At 43.0% G+C, this 13,707-nt stretch overlaps 1 protein-coding gene across 1 annotated transcript in view; it reads left to right on the top strand.

The window, feature by feature from the left end:
- The window catches only part of LOC143998267 (uncharacterized), a 258,980-nt gene that overhangs the window by 188,090 nt on the left and 57,183 nt on the right, over positions 1-13,707 (top strand). The window lies entirely within an intron of this gene.

The raw sequence follows: 13,707 nt of genomic DNA on the forward strand, positions 1-13,707 counted from the left end.
AAGAAGGTTTTGGATATATTCTTTCACTTCTTTGTATAGGGGTTTCGGTATCGAATTGTAGCGTTTCTGGACAGGAGTTTCATCTTTCAGATTTATCCTCAGTTTCAGGTTAGGGATGCATCCTATGTCTCCCTCATCTCGAGAAAAGACATCTGATTCATCATATAACATTTGTCTCGCTATCTCCTGTTCTTCTTCTGAGAGATCTTCCAAATTGACAGGTGGGTGCCACTTAACAGATTTGTTAGTGGGTAGCTGATTTCCAGTGTCCACTTGATTCAACTGGTTTACATGAAACACCCTTTTCTTCTGGTCAATTCCCTTTCCATCGTCTTTGTTTGGAGACAATGGTAGAATCTCAGCTGCTGGAGAAATGGTACCCAATACTGTTCTGGGTGGAAGATAGATGTCATGTTGAGCACGGTTCAGTATAGGTATCTTCACCAGTTTAGAGAACCCATTTGGCACATCTACCACTGAAGGAAATAGTTCAAGTCCTTCCTCGACTGGATATTCGGGAAGTGGTTCAAATGGCATGATTCCTCCTTTCGGCCACGCTCTAATTCTGCATTTGACTTCACAGAGCTCGCCTCCTTTAATCTGGAGTCCCTTCTTCCCCACTTTGACCATACGACTATCGAATATTTCTCCTGGGTCAGTTGCTTGACTGACAGCATTGACAATGTTATTCGCTACACTCTGTCTTACTTTCATAGCTTCACTCAGCAAGATAGTCAGGTTTTGGGTGCTGTTTGGTCGGTCACGGTTTTCTCTGATCAATTCTTCGATAACATTAAACCCAAGAATTGGATTGTCATTACAGCAGTCACTCACCAGCATTGGCACATAAATGGCTAAGTTTCCATGTCCACTACTTTCGAATTCCAGACAGACTTCAATCCACCCGATGAATGGAATGATAGAACCATTTGCAGCTGTAATGGATAAGTTGTCATCACAAAGTAAATCTTGTATGTGCCTAATGGAGACGCTGGGTAGAAACTTTTCTAACCATGCCTTCCCGACAATGCTGACCTGAGCTCCTGTATCCATCAACATGTCAACCGGAACACCATTCATCCGACATGACAGTAGGCATTTTCCTCCAATTAATTGTGCTATGTGTTGTTTGGAGAATCCATTCTCTTTTGGGAGTGTTCTAGTTGACCGGTGGGTGAATACCCTGTTTACCTTAGCATGGGACAGATCATTTGAGGTGGTCACTGGTTGTCCCTTTCCCAGTGACCGTCTTTCGTTTCCCGACTGCCTTCTTTTCTTCAAGCAATCAACCGCTCTGTGTCCTGTCCAACCACAGTAGAAACAATGGTAGCAGTTCTGACTCTCTCGTTTAATGCAATCATCACACCTGGGCTTGCAGTGAGTTGTATCTGGAACTTGAACATTGGTTAGTGGCTTAGTCATTTGGTTTCCAACAAGAGGAGTTAGTTTCATCATCTTTTCCAGGTTCTTTGTGAGAGCAGAGACCTGTGTTGTTAATTCCATTAATGCAGTGTGATTTGCTTTAACATCTCCCTCAACTCTCTTTTGCAAGGTGTCTTTTTCACTATTACCTGGTGTCTGTGATGAATGAACAGTAATAGGTTTATGTTTAGGAGCACTGTTTAAGCGTCTCTGCCTTTCTGTTTCCTCATCAACTGATCTGGTGACTTGCTCTATGATAAAGTCATCCGTTACTGTCAAATCAGACACATAAGGCTTGATATCTCGTCTAACATTAGAATTTTTCTCATTTAGTCCCTGATACAGTGTATGAAGGAATATGCCTTGCACCAGTTTTTTGTCATAGTTAAACTCTCGCCTATCATGTTGTGATGTAGACAGAACTTTTTGTTTTAACCCCACTAGCCTGTAAACAAATTGTTGTGCTGTTTCTCTTTCTTTTTTTTTTGTTTACAAAAGCTTTATTTGACAGTTAGAAAGTACAAATAAAATGCATAATATAATGTTTCGCAGTAGATAGAGTAAAAAAAAAATAGTGACAATACAAACTGGAATTTGAACAAAAAGCAGGTGGTACAATTCTTAGAAGAGATGGGTAAAGTGATACAGATGATAGAATTACGATTTTATGGACGTATCCTGGAGAGGGAAGGGTAGATTTGGGGGGAATACAAAAGTATGATTAAGGTAAGGACCAGTATATCCATTTGTTGTTGAAAATGTGCATACTATCATGTAAGGTGTGGTGAATTCTTTCTGATATCTTGAGCATTTCCATACGGTTCAAAACTTGCGGCCAAGGGAGGGAACTAGTTCTCCAATTTAGAGCAATCATCCATTGTATCGAGCTAATTAGAGAGTGAAGCAGTCTAGTGCAAGGTGCAGGTGTGTTTGGAACATTGGAGTACAATATGCATATTTGTGGTGTGAGGGTGATTTTGTGTTTTGAGGATAGTTCAAATCTGGTGGTAGCTGCTTGCCAGATGGGTTTGAGATGACGGCAACTCCAAAAAATGTGAGCAAATGTGCCTGGTTCTGTGCATCCTCTGAAACAGTCGGGGGATGTTTCGGGGTAAAAGGAGTGAATTTTGGTAGGGGTCATATACCATCTTGAGAATAGCTTGAGAGGGGTTTCTCTAAAGGCAATCGCTTTATTGCTTTTTCGGAGATTGCCAATCATCTCGTTCCAATGCTCTGGGGAGAAAGAACAGTTAAGCTCTTCCTCCCAGTGTAGCATTGGGGCGGATTTTTCCGGGATAGAAAAGGAGTTTAAAAGGTTATAGAGTTGTGAGATGAGACCTCTGTCTCGTGAGGAGTGCATGCAGATATGTTCAAAGAGCGTCTCTGAAGAGAGGGTTTGTAAGGTGTAGTGAAGGGCAAAGAATTGTTTTATTTGGTGATAATGTGTAAGTTCCGTAGGGGGTAGGTCATATTTAATTTGAAGTGTGTTGAATGTCGGGAAGGTTGATTTATAGATAAAGGAACCCAGTGTGGAGAGTTTGTTATTGGACCATAGAACATATTGATTATGAACATCTTTTGATTGTGAAAATCTCATATCACCCAAGTATGAGGTTAGTGGGGATGTGGTGGAGGCAAGGTTAAATGGAACTTTAATCTTTGCCCAAATTTGGAAAAGTTGAGCAACTATCATGTTGGCTTTGTTTAAAATGCGAAAGTTACATTGATCGGACCACAAAAGGCCTTGTAGGTATAGAGGGAGGATTGAAGATGATTCAAAAGTTTTCCATGGGATATTATGTGTAGGGGCATGCCATTGGGACATTTGTGAGAGCTTGGCAGCGAGGAAGTATTGCCAGATGTTTAGAAGACCTAGACCGCCGAGGCTCTGCGGTCTGTGCATGAGGGAGTTGCTACATCTAGGTTTTTTATTCGCCCATATAAATTTGTTTAATTCTCTTTGGAGTGATTGAATTCTAGTTTTGGGAACGTTTATGGGGAGGGCTCTAAAATAGTATAAAAGTTTAGGGACTATGGACATCTTAATGGCACAGATTCTGCCTAGGAAGGAGATATGGTAGGTGGACCATTTATTGAGTAGGGAGCTAATGTGGGAAAATAAAGGGGGGTAGTTCTCCTTGTAAAGGGATTTGAAAGAGGGGGAGATATGGATACCGAGATATCTAAATGAGCTTGTGGTCCAAGTGAATGGGAAGTTTAGTTGTAGGAGATGTAAAATGTTTTGGGGGATGTTAATGGGGAGGGCTGAACATTTGCTGATGTTAATACTTAAACCCGAGATTTTTTGGAAATCCTTTAGTTGAGAGAGAAGATTAGGTATAGAAATGAGAGGGTCAGATAGAAATAATAGGGCATCGTCGGCGTATAAACTCAACTTAAATTCATGGGGACCTTTGGCGTACCCTTTAATGTTGATGTTATTTCTTAAGGCTTGGGCAAGGGGTTCTATAGCTAAGGCGAATAAGAGGGGGGATAAAGGGCAGCCTTGTCTAGTGCCTCTACTAAGAGGGAAAAATTTGGAGTTTATGCCAGGTATTTTGATCCTGGTGTGTGGGGAATGGTAGAGGGCGTTAAAGCCATGTAGAAATTTGTCAGGGATTCCGAATTTGGGGAGAAGATGATTAAGGTAGGACCAATTGACGCTGTCAAAAGCCTTATGAATGTCTAGACTGAGGAGACAAACTGGTTTAGAATGAAGATTGGCATCTTGTATGATGTTGGTGACAAGTCTAATATTGTCGACTATTTGACGGTTAGGAATAAAACCGGTCTGGTCTATGTGAATGAGATTATTTATGACTGCTGCAAGTCTATCAGCTAACAGTCTGCCAAATATTTTTAGATCGTTATTTAGAACGGATATTGGACGAAAGTTTTGTGGAAGGGTATGATCTTTATGTGGCTTGGGGATTAAGGACATGTTGGCCAGGAGCATTTCCTCGGGGAACTGGTTACCCTGAAGAATATAATTGAATAGATTAGTTAATTTGGGAGCTAGGAGGGGAGTGAATTTTTTATAGTAAGAAGATGTGTAGCCATCAGGGCCTGGGGCAGTGGTGGTTTTAAGGGATTTGATGATTTTTGTGATTTCAAGAACCGTGCAGGGGTCTTTTAAAGAATTAATTTGATCATTTGTAAGGGATGGGAGGTGTAGGTTGTTTATCCAATCAAGGGGTGGGGTTTGAGAATGGGGGCTTGGGTCAGAAAGTAGATTTTTATAGAAAGCCGTGAAGATTTCCATAACTTCTTGGGGGTGAGTAACCATATTGCCATTGTTATCGCGTAATTTATATAAATGTGGTGGGTTAATATCTTGTTTGAGTTTTCGCGCAAACATAGTAGATGCGGAATTGCCATGCAGTAGGAATTTAGCTTTAGAGTATCTTAGGGCCTTTTCAGTGTTTGCAGATAAAATAGTGTCAAGTTGTTGACGTTTTTCTTGAATCTGACTGTTAATTTCTTGTGATGGTGAAAAATGTATTTTTTGGTATAAGAGATCTAAATCTCTGGTAAGGCACTTAATTGTTGTAAGTCTTTCTTTATTTTTAGTTGCAGCTAAGTGTATGAGGTGGCCCCTTAAGACTGCTTTATGTGCCGCCCAAAGAGTCGTGGGAGATACATCGTCTGTAGAGTTATCTAGAAAGTAATTTTCGATATGGGTAGAGATCTTTTGGATGTTAGAGGGGTCTGTTAGTAGTGAGTCATTTAGACGCCAGTTAAAAGGGGTTGGGGGCAGACCTATGTAGGAGAAATCGATCGAGACTATATTATGATCCGACCATGGGCAGGAGTGGATAAGCGCTTTGGATGAGTTTGCGAGCAGGATGGGTGTGCAATATATGTAATCAAGGCGGGCATAACAGTTGTGAGGATAAGAGTAGTGAGTGTATTCTCTAATGCCAATGTTATGTGCTCTCCATGTGTCAATCATTTGCAAGCTGTTGAGAGTTCTGTTCATAAATTTAGAAAAGGTTTTAGATGATGGTGCTGCATTGCTTCTATCCAAAGCAGGGTGGGCAGCTAGATTGAAATCTCCAGCTATAATCAGATGCGGGGAGTTGAATTTCTCCAAGGTATCAAAAAATTTGGAAAAAAAAGCGTGGTGGGATTCATTAGGTGCATATAGTGATGAAATTGTGACAAGGCGATTATTGATCGTACCCTTTATAATGATGAAGCGGCTATCTTCATCCTTATAAATATTTTGGACGTCAAAAATGATAGAGTTGCGGATAAAAATGGCAACTCCTCTAGTTTTGTTGTGGAATGTGGTAAAGTATATTTGGCTGTAAGATTTATCAAAAAATTTTGGATGGTTTGTGGCTGAAAAATGTGTTTCCTGCATGAGGATAATGTCAGCCTTTAGTCTTTTATAGTGTTGGAAGGCTTTTTTACGCTTGTGAGGGGAGTTGAAGCCTTGGACATTGTGAGAGAGTACTTTAAGGCCCATTGGGAGAGAATTGAGTGTGATATTTTAGAGATATATTCCCGATAAGGGTGACATAGGGGGGGCTAATTTTCAGTTGAGAAGGGATACGTAGGAGTTTGAGTGGTGTGGGTGAATCGTAATGAAAACCCACGTTTCGGATAAGGTTAGATAAGATGGATCTTGTGAGTGTGTTGGGGATAGTGGGATATGAGATGAGGTCAAGAAGTATCACAGGAGTAATGGTGAGAAAGTACCAAAGTACCAACGTAGAGTAACCAACAATAACCATGCATTTTTTAAACTGGGCCGTAGGGGCCAAATAACAACAAAGTAAGAAACCTAGGATATTTGAAAGGAAAAAGGGGGTCATATGGCAAAAGGCCAGATGATCCAACAATAAAATTTGAAGGACAAATATGTCCTGAACCCGTTCACAGTGCCAAACAGGGCCCACCCTATAAGAGGGAGAGGGCGTCGTGCACCGGGGCGGGTGTGGGGACAAACCAGCGACGGCGGATAAGCCAAGCACATAGAAAAACAGATTTCTTTCTTCTTCATTCCTCCCAACTCCCCCCCCCCCCCCACCATCAACAACTCCACCGCGCCCCGTAGATGGATGGGGGAGGAGAAGAGGAAAGGGGGAAAGGGAAGGAGAAGAGGAATCTCTCCCTCTCCTCCACCGGACTCCCGGCTCATCCCATCCAAAGGAAGAACCAGATAACACTAAAAAAAAGAAAAAAAAAAAAGGAAAAAGGATCTTTTCGGGAAAGTCGGACCGGGGTCGATATGTATAACCATTATAATACATCATTACATTAATGAAACGTGAGAGAAGAAAGACAGACAGTTAATTCAATAAACCAAAAAAGATAACAATAGCTCTCGTCCTCCAAAAAAAAAAAGGGGGGGGGGCAGGGAGGGCAGTATGGTTATATCCATATATAGGAGCTACTGTTTCAGCAGTCAGTCCAGTGAGCTCAGTGAGAAAAATAAAAGGAGGTGATGACCAAAACAACAGCAGTACGACAAAGATGGTGTTAGAATGTGGAAGCCTTGAATCATGTTTTGGTGGATATAAAGTTGACTGAGTGTTGATCAGGTTATATAAGAAAAAAAAAAATCCAAAAAAAGGGGGGGAAGAAGGGGGGAGGACCTGAGTTTTCCTCTTTCAGATGCAATGAGAATGCAAAAACCTGCAGAGAGCATTAGTTAACTTGGTTGAAGTTCCAATAGCAGCCATAAATATGGTAATGGGGTTGACAACTCTCGAATGAAGAAAGGGGTTAGTTCTGAGGGGATTGTCGCCATCTTACTTGACTCCGTTGAGGGCGTCTTGAAGCTGGTGTTGACCAGATCGGCGATGAGCGAGGGGTGGATATAGGTCTGGCAGGAGGCTCGGGGTCCAGAAGGCCTAGTTTAACCAGGAGTTCTTTTCCTTCAATGATGTTGTAGACAGTGTATGTTGAGCCGTTGTGTATTATTGACAGTTTGAAGGGGAAGCCCCAGCGATATCTTATTCTAGCAGTTTGTAGAATGGAGGTGACCTCTTTCATCCTGCGTCTCCTATCAAGTGTAGCTGGAGATATATCTGGGTATATCTGAATTCTGTGCCCCTCAAACACAATATTTGGGGTATTTCTGGAGGCACGCATAACTTCTTCTTTTAGTAGAAAGTCCTTCATACACATGATGATGTCACGTGGAGGTTTGTCAGGTGTTGGTTTAGGACGAAGGGCTCTGTGAATTCTGTCGTAAGTAAATACAGAAATTTGCTTATCTGGTAGTAAATTTTGGAAGAGCTTGGAGATAGTTGGTGCGAGGTCGGTAACCGACTCTGGAATACCGCGGACTCTAATATTGTTGCGTCTGTTTCTATTGTCCAAATCTTCCATTTGAGCCTGCATAAACGCAAAACTGTCGGCCAGGGTTTCATAATCTTTCCTGAGGTCATTGTGGGAAAGAGAGAGTTCGTCATGTTTGGTTTCTAGAATGTCGGTGCGGCTGCCTATGGTAGCAATCTCATGTGTGAGAGCGCTGGTCGTTTTATGCAGTTCTTGCTGTATTTTGTCTGCTAGTTTCTCATATATAGCTGTTAGGCTATCATCTAGGTCAGCCTTGGAGAGGGGAGAGCTGTACTCACTGTGTGTAGTGTGCTGTGCCAGCGCGGGGAGGCCGGAGGTCACGGAGGAGCCGGCGCCATCTTGAGGCTTTTTAGCCTGAGGTTTCTCCATGATTTGACGAAGGTTTGCGGCGTGTTTGGAGCGGCTAATCCTCCGTTTTTTTTGGTCTGGCATGTGCTGGTGTGTTCCGCAGGGGTGCTGGGTGGTTTTCGGCCGGAGCCGAGACAAAAAGCCCTGGGAAATCTGGCTTGGCAGACCGGGTCAGACGGAGCTGATATCAAGCACGTCCGTCCCGCATCGCGCCGCGCATGCGCCCCCCGTGCTGTTTCTCTTTCTTGCTGGGTAGCATTGCTAAGGTCCTGAAATAACTCATTACCACTTCGTTCTCTCATATGTGACTTCAAAAACCTTTTCAATTCAGCAACAGTAAGATCATCTTTGTCAGTCAACATATCTTTAAAATTACCAGGTTTGATTATTCTCAACACTGTGCGTATAATTTCAGATTCAGGGAATTTTTCTGTTAGACCCTGGTCAATTTGTCTGCACACGCTACTGTAACTCATGTCCGAACCATGATCTGAAATTACACCACCATGCATTTTAAATTCTCTACATGGCAATAAAGCAACAACATCAGTTAATCTCACCACCTCCGATACCTGTTCAGTCCTTGCAGTCCCACTACTTATTTTTTTTGCAGCGGTTGCAATGTCCACAGTTGGTGTACTTTCCTTGTTAAGTTTTAGTTCATTGATCTTGTCTTGGATAATGAGTAGGTAAGACATACCTTGATCTTCCAACTTTTCCAGCTGATCACTTCTCAAGTAATCTTCAATAAATTCAACAAGTTCCATTTCGTTGGTACCAGTCACTGATGGAACGTCCACTTCTCTTTCATCTCCCAGTGTAATAGCAAGGCTATGCAGCTGTTCTTCATTAAGCAGATGAATTTGTTTCCGGATATCCCACATCAGCGCACGACGAGGAGACGCCATCTCTGTTGCAATCTGAAGACTTGCACTCACAAGGCAGACGACACTCAGGACTCTCCTTGTAGCTCTGTAGCAGGCTCACGCTTGTCTCGCGCTTCCTTCTCACTGGTAACACAACGAATACCGGCACACGAGCCCCCAAAATGTTACCGGCCTCAAAATGTGAATTAAGAGAGCCGATGATTGTAGACGCGATGAGATAAGGTGATCAGCTTGGCGTGGACTGCAAAGAATCACACAAACAGCATGAGATATGACCACTGACTTTATGGCTGGAAGTAGTTTAATTTTTACATAACAATACATCTTTTACATTTTTATAGTCACATGTTTATAACCATTAACAATATATATAATACCGATTTTAACTAAAGTATTTTAAAACGTAGTTATAACAATGAACATTACTATATTTTAATAACATATATATCCCTGTTATTCAGTGTTATAGATAATTATCTTTACCTCTCTGGTACACTTTAAGTGTGCAATAATCATACTAGCAATGCATTGCTTTAATACAAATATTTTCATGGTAGTACTCTTTTTTAACCACTAGATGGTGCACATTGCATGTCTGTATGATGCAATACATAAGCTTTACATACAATAGGTTTTTTTCTATATTAAATAACAGAAAACATTCTATAAATCTATGCAATTTCCAATAAATCAGGTTTAAATATACCTATTTAGAAAGGTTTAGTGTTTATCATAGACATTTGTTCTGACTAATGCAGTATTTTCATGTTCTTATGCACTTTTCACTTGTTTCTGACACATGCTGTTCTAAACTTCTAATTACAGCAAAACAGTAGCATAAAATCTGCTGAAACTTTTTCTGCATCTGCTCAAGATGTTTAGGAATCTTTCTATCACAGGTTAATACAGATTAGGAACAATTTAGAGTACATACCTGCAAAGAATCACACAAACAGCATGAGATATGACCACTGACTTTATGGCTGGAAGTAGTTTAATTTCCAGTCACATGGTGTGTGGCCTTATATAGACTCTGTTTGTGTACCTTCTCTGCCATCTACTGGTTATTAATAGAATAGAAGGGAGATGTTTAGAAATATAAAAAAAAAAATGAATATGTAATTTGCTTTGGGGTGTCTGTTTTGTGATCATATAAACCCCAGTCCGTCACACTCTCCCCTCCTTCAGTTAATGGCTCCCGACATTAAACTCAATTGGGATCTGAACACTATTTAGTGATTTAAGTAACCCAAATAGGTACTTGTTGCCACCAAGGAGCTACGTTAACTACCTGGCATGTCATGGGAGTAGCTAGCATTGTAGGAGTTTGTATGGTGTGAACCTGACTTGGTCTGTATCTTGGCTGACCTAGTGTGTCATATGTAAAGATCTCTTTAGGCTTAACTTGTCTGTTAGGTCTTCTGACAGGAGTTGAGTCTTCTCCATCAACATCATTCTCCATTTGCATATCTTGGTTCACAGGTAAGTCTTGACTTAATTTGCTTTGGGGTGTCTGTTTTTTGACCATATAAACCCCAGTCCGTCACATAAATCCAGCCTTAGATATCCCGGGAGGCATCTGCGTTCATAGAGGAGCAAGAGGCAGCTGCAAGAACCATGAAGAAACAGCCGGCTGTCTGATGTCAGAGGGGAAGAGGGTGGCACGGTATTCAGCATACAAACAATGCTGGATGGGTAAGTATGTTATAGACGAGGAACTTCTATCTTTAAAAAAAAAAAAAAAGATGGCAACTACAAATACAGTAGCGGCTGACTTTTAAAGTGGTTGTAACCCCCCCCCCCCCCGAAAAAAAGAACCCTGTAAGACAAAGGCATAATGAGCTAGTATGCATTGCATACTAGCTCATTATGAAATTACTTACCTTAGATCAAAGCTGTTGCAGCGGCCCTCTTGCACCTCTGTGACCAGGGACATGCTTACAGTAGGGATGAGCTCCGGCGTGTTCTCATATTCCACGTGCCGAGCCCGCCAGGAAGTCGGCACTGCGCTAATCACAGGCAGTGAGACATTTCCCAATCTCAGCAGTCGTGCATCGGGAAATGTCTCACTGCCTGTGATTAGCGCAGCGATGCGCGACTTCTTGGCAGGCTCTGCACGTGGAGTGTGCGAACACGCCGGAGCTCATCCTTAGCCTCCAGGAGTTATTTCAGGGTTCACGGACTCTGCCACTGTGATTAGCCAAAGCCGCAATGAGGTCACTCCCACGCGGGCACGGCTGCTGAAGAAACGGCACAAGCGCCGATGATGTTGGCGACGTATATGGTAAATATCTCCTAAACCTTGCACCTTGCATATCTCCTAAACCGTGCGCACTTGAGAACATCCGGTGGACTCAGCGCATCACGGTAAACAGATGCTCATCGCAGGCATTTAACACGTGATCGCTCCATCAAATGACAGAGTGATCACTTGTGAACAAACCTGCGTCACGTCATGACGCCGGTTCCTCCCTGTGGGAGGGAGAGAGATCGGTGAAAGCAGCGCTGTGAGCTGGATCTTTTTTTTTTTTTTTTATAAATCAAATACGTTTTTATTGCAAAACACACATGGTACAAATCAAACGTAGAAACAAAGTACAGTCGTACAGCAGCATTGGTTGTTACATCCAAAGGTATACAAGGAACACAAAGTACAAATTGACCCGGTTTGTAAACCACTGAGACATAGAAAATGTCAACGAAACTAAAAAAAAAAATAAGAAAAATGAACCAAGAATAGAAATAAAAGTAGCAGTCTCTCAGAGATCACATTGCGTCAGGAGACAACCATATAATTACAATGACTATGCACTGCAGTCAGCGTCCCTCCACCCAGTCCTGCTGGTGTCTCCCTACACCCCTTACAAATACCGGGTGAGGGAGAGACTTAAAAGTAGCCCCTTAACGAGGTCAAGAGTGTCTATGTGCCACTATGCATATGGCCCTGGACCTACATTCAGCCCTGTAAAAGTCTGTCCTGTATAAGTTGGTGGGGGGCTAGCCCCGGAACCTCGAGCCAGTCCCCCCCACATAGCATTAAATTTGTGCGGTGCATTTCTGTGTTGGTATGTTAGCTTTTCCCTGATCAGCATCTGGTTCACCTGGTATGTCCATTGCTGCCTGGTGGGAACCCTGTGTGTCATCCACAATCGTGCTATCAATTTCCTGGCTACGTATAGTAACCTAATAATGGCTGTATGAACCGAAGGCGTTAACGATTCTTCATCCAGGGCCCCCAGCAGGCAGACCAACGGACACCGCGGAATACCAACAGAGAACACAGAAGAGATAGTGTCAAGGATCTCATCCCAATACCGTTTGAGTTTCGGGCACCTCCAGAACATATGCATGAGATCCCCATGGTCCCTCATACATTTAGGGCAAAGGGGAGATCCCCTAACACCCCAACTGTGCAGTTTAACCGGTGTCCTATAAGCCCTATGCAGTAAATATAAGTGGGAGAGCCTATGGGAGGCCGATACCGACACCAATGGAGCGGAGGACAAACAAAGGTTCCAGGTCTCCGCGTCCACAGGCCCCAGGTCCGCCTCCCACCTCTGCCGACATGGAAGACGTGCCGGGTCCTGCACCGCGCCAAGAAGAATAGCATACCCCCTAGATATCACACCCTTACGCTCAGTCTGCATGAATATTCCTTGTACTACAGCATGGTCCGTTTGGCAAAGCTGCATACTTCGTGCTTGTGTCTGTAGCGCATGTCGTAACTGTAAGTATTTAAAAAAGTCCCTACGTGGTATGCCAAACTCAGCCTGTATGTCCATGAAGGACTTTAGCACCCGGCCACTATACAACTGCGAGAGGTATCGGAGACCTCTCCTTCTCCAGTTACCAAATCCCTTGAGCTTAAAAAGCTCACCATAATTAGCATTCCGCCAGATAGGGGTGAGCGCTAGGAAGCCACGTATTCGCAATAGTCGTTTAACATGGGACCACAGGGTATTCAGCAGTATAATAGTCGGGGAACTCCTGTCCATATGAGGGAAGCCCGCCTCCAACCTGGATAATGCCATGTCCGGGGCGACAGTGTCATCAAGTATCCTCCGTATCGGGTCCAGGGGATCATCCAACCCCCCAGGTGCTGGAGCTGCGAAGCCAAAAAATATAGCCTAGCATGAGGAAGTGCCAACCCCCCTTCGTCCTTATTATATTGCAGGGTAAGTAAACTAATCCTGGCCGTCTTTCTACACCATATTAGTTCCCTAAACTGAGAGTCAATTTTATCGAACCAACGTTTCGGAATCCAGGTCGGCGAGTTATGACAAACGTAGAGCAACTGCGGGGCCCATACCATTTTAATGAGGTTCACCCTTCCCACTACCGATAGCGGTAATTTACACCAAATTTTACACTTTTCTCTGAACTTAAGTAATAGCGGTAAAAGATTCAGATTGGCATAGTTCGTCACCTCAGGGGATATCTGCACCCCCAGATATTTAAACGACGCAACCGTCTGGATCATGTTTGCACACGGGGGTAGAGGTGCCATTAGAGGGGACAAGGGCATTAACACAGACTTATCCCAGTTTATCTTAAAACCAGATAATGTACCGAAAAGGGTAATCAAATGCATAGTTGCTGTGAGGGAACCCTGTGTGTCTCCCAAATATATAAGCGTGTCATCCGCGTATAGTGAAACCACATCCATCCCAGTGGGCCTGCAGAATCCAACAATGTCCGGGGCCGATCTCATTCTGGCTGCCAGTGGCTCAAGCGCCAT

Source organism: Lithobates pipiens, unplaced genomic scaffold (assembly GCF_037356315.1).
Source record: "Lithobates pipiens isolate NorthernLeopardFrog02 unplaced genomic scaffold, aLitPip1_a1.2 Scaffold_19, whole genome shotgun sequence".
In the NCBI taxonomy this organism is placed as follows: domain Eukaryota; kingdom Metazoa; phylum Chordata; class Amphibia; order Anura; family Ranidae; genus Lithobates; species Lithobates pipiens.